Raw genomic sequence first — 7,455 nt, 5'->3', positions numbered from 1 at the left:
GTGCATGTAAACGTAGTCACTGTCTTCCCTGGAAAAGGCAGATTAGAAAAATCTAGTTTACTTTGACATTTGAAAATTTGAAAATGTAAATTACACATTTTTTTGTTCTAATGCAAAATGATTTTACTTTTTGCGAGATAGGCCATGTTCGAAGGCCTAAGATACAATTTTTTAAACCTCAACAGGCAATACATTAAAACATAGAGCATATGAACCATAATAGATAACGATGTTTGCCCCACATTGTGGAATAGTTCACACTTCATTTATACTCCTAGGTGAACGACATGGTCACAACACAACATCATTGAACCAGCCAGAAAACAAAAGCTTTTTTCCATATTCAGTCAATACCTCCATACCTCAACCTAAATATGCACTTAAAATCCTCTCCACTGATAACCACTGCAATATAGCACATGGCTTAAGTCATGCTTGGGTGCATAATGTTCAAAGAAATACATTAAACCATAACAGACTAGATAATAAGATATTAGGCTTTTATGTATCTAGGACTTTGCATATGGTTTAACTTGATATCCTTTTCCCTCAAGCTCCTTGTGACCTGCATTTGTGCTCTGGCCTATATATATATATATATATATATATATTTCATAGTCCGAAGTCAGTGTAATAAAGTTGTTGAGCAGTGATTTTTTTCCCCTTCTATTTAACCATGCCTCACATTTGTCCTCTCCGCTTCAGTAACCAGCATGATCCATGCTGTCACATCATGTGTTATCATCCTGCTGTGGATGGGTTTTTTTAAGAGTTCATGTGGAATATCACATTGAGGAGAGTCAAAAGGATAAAACACAGAGTGCATGTGCGTGTGCATACATGAGTGCACGTACAGAAGCGTGGGTGATGAAGAGTGCATGTTGTGTGTTTGTGTGCTTGAAGATGACAAGAGACTGTAGGAAAATGCAAAAGGAAATGTTGGCACGCTAATAACGTCTTAAAAAACACACACACACACACACACACACACACACAAATTTGCCTCTCTGTGACCTCATCAGGACGCTTCGTGACTCCAGCTCGGACAGCTGGCTCTTTGCATACCAAAGTCAGCAACGGTTGACCAGGAATGATGTCACTCACATGGAGCTGGACTACAAAGCAAATAAAAAAAGGACTTAAAAAGCTTGTTTGTCAGACTTAGAATAGTGTCCTAATATCTGAAATTAGACCTGTAGGGTGTGACATGCACTGAAAACCTAATATTAACGTGTTAATTACACCTCAACAAGTTCATCAGCTGCCCTATTATCTCACCCCCAATGGTAATCATATTGGATCAGGAAAATCATTTCCCCTATGATCCATGACATCAAGACAATAAAGCCCCTCTTTGCCATGTGCCACCATAACCACAAAGATATAAGAGCACTTTGAACAACAAGGACTCTAGGCACCTGAGACTCTAGGAAGTAACTGCTCCAAGCCAATATTAACCCCCCTGTAAAACCCCAATACATCCTCATACAAACTTAATTCCTATTCGTCACATACGCACAGTACAATGTATGCATCTGGGAAGCAACTTGGGGTTCAGTGTCTCGGGACACTTTGACATGTAGCCGGACCTCCAATCTTGTGGTTGAGGGGCGACCACTCTAACTCTGAGCTACAAGCCTACCTAAACAACAGAACAGGTCGATTGTCAACGACTCCCAAAACAACACGTACGACCGAACTATTTACTGCCGTATAACGGCCATTTTAAACATGCAGAGTTTGTGAAACATCAGGGATTGGCCTAAAATGAGTCACGTAGAACTACTTAAATAATTTTTACGCGACTCATTTTAAAGCCAATCTCTGATGTTTTACTAACCCTAAGTATGAGGACGTACTGGACGGCACAAGCGCCATTGTGTCACGGACTAAGGTCGGTTCATTTCAAAAAGGGACAGTTAACTTATGGTTTCACACAGGACACAAACCTCAGTCTCCTGAGTGAAAGTCTTGTGTTTTGTTGACCCATCCACCACCCCAACGTGCCTCCTCATGTGAAATTTTCTCTTATACTGATGCTGCGTTCATGCCACCTGGGAATAACAGGGACCGCCCCCGTGATTACGTTGTTTTTCCGACTGCCAGCATTCACATGGTCGGGACTGCCACCAACGGTTGACCATAGCCTAGAGCATCAGGTGTGTGAAAACATAGAGGCCACAATAACAAAAGATTTGCTGCTGTTTTCTTGTACGAGCATAGAAACAGCACATGGACAGGTGTTTGTTTGTGTTATCTGCAGGACAATGGACGGGAAAGGACACGGATAAGGTTTTTTATACATGGGCCTATTTAGGAATAATTTGAAACATGTTATGTTTCTTGGCAGAGGCATTTGTCCACAATAAACAGTTTATTGTCATTGAAATATGTTCAGTGAACCAAAGTCGCCTACATCAAACGTCAGTTGTCAACAAGGCGTGACCAACTGGGAAACTCGGTTAGCAAAATCTAGCCCGAGTTTCCCACCTCTGATTACGACAGGAAGTGACGTGAATGATGACATTTTCACTCGGAAAAATGTTTTTCCGATGTCTATGAACGCAGCATTAGTCACCTCGCTTCGTGGCTCAAACGTAATCACACTGTGTTCGTTTCATAACGTTACGAAATGTTTAAAACTGCGACCGTTACATTCTCTGCTCCTGTGGGTCGTATTTTCCTCCACCTCTAGGGGCGCAAATTTATGAAACACTTCTGTGGGTCGTATTAGAGGATAGGAATAATCAACATGTATTGTCGGATGGTTTGTAGGACTTGTTGGAAGGAAATATGTGCTTTGGAGACTTACTTGACTTGTTTAAGCTTTTTCATTCAAATTTATGTTTCCCTGCAGTGATAAGACTCATAAAAGAGATATTAATGTGAACATGCTCACAAAAAAAAAAAAATGGAGATAATCTTTGTGGTAATGGAGAGAGATTTGGCTCCTCTGCTTTCAGCCTAAATGTCATAGAAATATAATTGTGCTTCTACTTTATGTGAATTTGACCTGTATCATGTATCTCTGTCAACACAGTTTCACGTGGGTCTGGCTAAAATGATTTGTTTAGTACAGCAAAAAGCACCCAAAATAGATCCCAACACAAAAACGGATGGGATACTTGATATGCGTAACCTTTTGTATTATTGACAGACTGGGTGGGTGAGCTGTGTTGGTGACATCATAGTGTCCTCAGGACCAAATAGAGACAATGCAAACATGCGCATGAATAAACTGACATAGAAACATCAGTGCACGGTTGTAGGGGAAATTATATCTACCACACCTGCAGTAGTTTGGGTTTTATCACAGGTTTTTAAATACACACATTTGCAGGGAGGACAGTGACTGAACTCCATACAGTGATGCTGTTGTGATGCTGGACTCTGAATTCTAGCATGGCTGTCAGCGGAGCAGAAACAATCCTCCTCTGTGAGCTTCTCACCACTTGCTTAAAGCACTCTTTTAGCCACTAAGCTAACGGCCTGTTTGCTTCCTTGTCTACCTAAAAAAAAAAATCATCGCTTGTTAAATAACAAAGTATCCTGGGATCATTGCCATCCACCTGAACACCCACATCAGTATCTCTCTCTGGTTGGCTTCCAGTTTTCCTGTGTTACTGTTCATTTTTCTCTCCTGTTTGGCATAGAAGAGCAAGGTGGTTTGTAGAAAGTTATTTTGAGTTTATGTGCCCTCATTCGACGTCCAACGGAACACAGAGATCACATGAAAAAAAAGCATCCGGGGCTGTATTGATCCCCTGACTGTTTTTCATTGTGTACTGAAAATCTTCTGGATTTCAGAAGAGAATCCTTTCTAAATAACCATTTTATGAAAGAAATACAAATTTGAATCCCATTTGTGCATCGAAAAGGATTGCTTAATATATTTGGACTATATTGCCTGTGTCAAAACTCTTTTATGTGCCATATAACTTTCCAAAACAGCAAGGTTGCAGAAAGAGGAGGAAAGTAGGCCGTAATCAGTGGCCTTGCAGCTCAACCATATTTCCACTTTGCTGTTGTGTGTTATGATGCTGGATGTGACCTAGTTCTGTCCGGCCAGCATCTGAGTTCCCTGCTGCAGGTTATACTGCATTGCACTCACTCGCTTCCTATAAAACTAAAGTGTTTGCTAGCCAGCTCAGCTTCCTGTGGTACTCTGGGTTGCAGAAGAAAAAAAAAAAAAGGCCAGTGGGAATTCGTGCACAGCTGCAGCGGAGCCAGAAGAACAGCGGCGGCTTCTACGCAGTAGTGTGAGTGAAAATCCACCGCTCAGCACTGGCCTCAGCTTTGTTTATTGTCTTCCCTGTGCTTTAAATATGACACATTTAAAGCCTCTGAACCACACAGGTGTTTTCAGTTATTCTGATGGTTAGACCTCTGCTCAGGTTGAAGATGGGCCAGAGCTTTGAATGGGAATTTATTAGGTCACAAATCTTCATCTACCAATAAGAATAATAAACGTGCAATTTGTTCTGCAACAAAGCTAACAGGAGACTAAGGAAAATGTCAGTCAATCAGAGTAAACACACCTGCACAGTCCTGGGAAGAGGTCTAATCAGCCAGATTGTGGGTTTTCAGAACCTTCCAGCCCTCCCTCTACCTTCACTCGTTCACTCACACACACACACACACACACACACACACACACACACACACTCACACACACACACACACACACACACACGTGTCAGCTAGGCCTTTCTCAGGAAAAATCCTTCATTGCACATGATATAATGTATTTAGTTCGATTATAGTCTTCTGTGGCACTGGAGAAGCTTTTGTTTATAGTATTAAAGAAAATAAAGACAAACACATTAAAGGTCCCATATCATGCTCATTTTCATGTTTATTCTTGTGTTTTGGGTTTCTACTAGAACATGTTTAAATGCTTTAATGTTCAAAAAAACACATTCTTTTTCTAATACTGTCTGACTGAATATTCCTGTATTCACCCTTTGTCTGAAACACTCCATTTTAACGCCTGTCTCTTTAAGCCCCCGTCCTGTGTTTATTTCACTGTGGATTGAGCGTTTTGATACTTTCACAGTATTTCTATAGCACCTTGACCTGCTTTATATCAAAAAAAGGAAAACCTAAAAACTTCACATCTTACAATATGGGAACACCATTTTTGTCTATCGCCAGCTAGTTAGCCAGCTACATTCTTAAAAAAGGCGACTGAAAAATGGGGATGGTTGTAAGTCGATTTACAGTTATAACCCTTGAACATGTTCAACCTACATTGTGTAATTTTTTTGAGTTGATTCTTAGCAAAAACCCCATTGTTCTTTCACAAATATGTGCTCATTCATGTGTAATTACTTCCACCAACTAATCAAAGTATTCTCATAAGCGCAGAATCTGCCATTTAGAATCATTCAGAATACATACTAGCAAGTCGCTCGAATGACGGCAGCCATGTAGCGCCTCCATCTTTAAAATACATTAGCCAAAGAGGGACATACCTCCGCCTTTCGCCCTTTTACACTCAGTGGCACCGTGACGAATGCCAGGGGGAGATTACTCACCAGGGAAGCAAAAAAGAGAATTAAAACGACAACGCGACAGGCAAAGCAACTAGACCAATTGGAGTGGCTAGAACAGCTGCGTGTAAACAATGGAGATACTAAGAGCTAATTTCGGGTTCGGCCACCGTAGAAGTTGAAATACACTCGGAATGGGAAGGGCTAGAAAGTAATATTCAGTTGATTGTCATATACAATTTCACCACTAGATGGGAGAAATTCTTACACAATGTAGCTTTAAGTTAGCTGTTTCTAGCAACCGCTATCACAGCTTCAGTGTCATCTGAAAATTAACCTCCTCCTAACAAGAATTTGACTTACGGGCACAAAGGCAATTCAGTCAAATTTTCAGGCAACATTTAATAGGCAGGAAGGGTGTAGTTGCATCATCGGTATCACAGGATCCAGCATTTTGGAACTTGAGCCATACAAGAGACTTAAAAGTCAGGATATTATGACCTCTTTTTCAATCATGCACCGTCGCAAGTCCCCTTGCTTTATGTAATGCTAAAACACTGGATAACCCTTAAGGCCTAAGTGAACTGCTTTTAATCATACATATTAATCATCATACACACTATGTGTAGCTTACAACGTGCGTACAATGTGCCTGTTTGTGCATTTGCTTGCGTGTGTACATATTTGTTCTTTCATGTACAAGTGTGTATCTGATGTCCTTTTCCGATTGTGTTATGGGAGCCTTTTGGGAACAATAGTGGCTTATTATTGGGAATCCCTTGTTCCCCCTCTCTCGAAACTGGCTGTCCTAGTTGTAACACGATCACTGTGACAACGGTAGCCATCACCGTAGTTACAGAGCTACAGGTAAACAAAGGGGAGGAGGAGAGAAGAGGAGTAGAGGAAAAGCAGGTAGGTGAAGAAAGAGGATGACAAGGTGGAATAAAGGAATAGGATCTGACAGCAAGTAAACACACAAGACAAGAAGAAACTTGAGCAGGAAAAGATGTGATGCACAAGTGGTAGAAAGGATAGGAGAGGAAGGCAGGGAAGGATGAGAAGAAGAGGGGAAAAGGAGGACAGAGTGGGAGGGAGAGGTGACCCCCCAACCAGAGAAGGGTAGATTCGGGTAAACAGGATATAAATCCGTTGGCACTGGATCGGGGTCACACTGTTCCAGAGCTGTGCCATGACAGACTTTTTTTTAATAGGAGGAAGTCAGGCTGATTGTTGACATGCAATAATGCTGAGTCACGCCTCGAGCTTTGACACAGTCACCTTGAACAGAGCAGGAGGAGCAAATGATTGTGGCAACATGTTGATGGCAAAAGAGATCAGCACAGTTCAGACACTAATAATGAAAAAAGGCCCATATTTTTTTCTGATTCATTGCTCAATATCAAAAGCTATATATATATATATATATATATATATATATATATATATATATATATATATATGTATATTCCAGAGATACAGACACTTAATCCACGTTTCTACTCTCTGATGTGATGCTAAAAGTATGTACAAATGAACCTGAATCTTAATATACTGATTAAAATACTAATAATGTCTACTAAGTTTGATCAATTTGAGATTTACATTTGACAAGGCAGGCATTGATTTTGAAGCAAATATTGTCCTGTCAAAAGATTAAAGAATACAACAACAACTTTATACACATGTTCATGATTCTATCCTTCAACAGTTATCCAGTGCATTACTGTCATATCAGTGGGATCAGTTAGGGACAGAGAGAGAGAGAGAGAAAGCTCCCTGAAGCATTGACCAGTAGTGGACGAGTGACACAACCATCTGAAAACATGGGCCTTGGCAAACTGGGTCATAACACCCACACACACACACACACACACACACACACACACACACACACACACACACACACACACACACACACACACACGGCTACCATGAGTCTTCCTTTAACCCCACAAAAGGAGTG

Source organism: Sander lucioperca, chromosome 20 (genome assembly GCF_008315115.2).
Source record: "Sander lucioperca isolate FBNREF2018 chromosome 20, SLUC_FBN_1.2, whole genome shotgun sequence".
Taxonomy (NCBI): domain Eukaryota; kingdom Metazoa; phylum Chordata; class Actinopteri; order Perciformes; family Percidae; genus Sander; species Sander lucioperca.
This window is presented reverse-complemented; position numbering follows the sequence as displayed.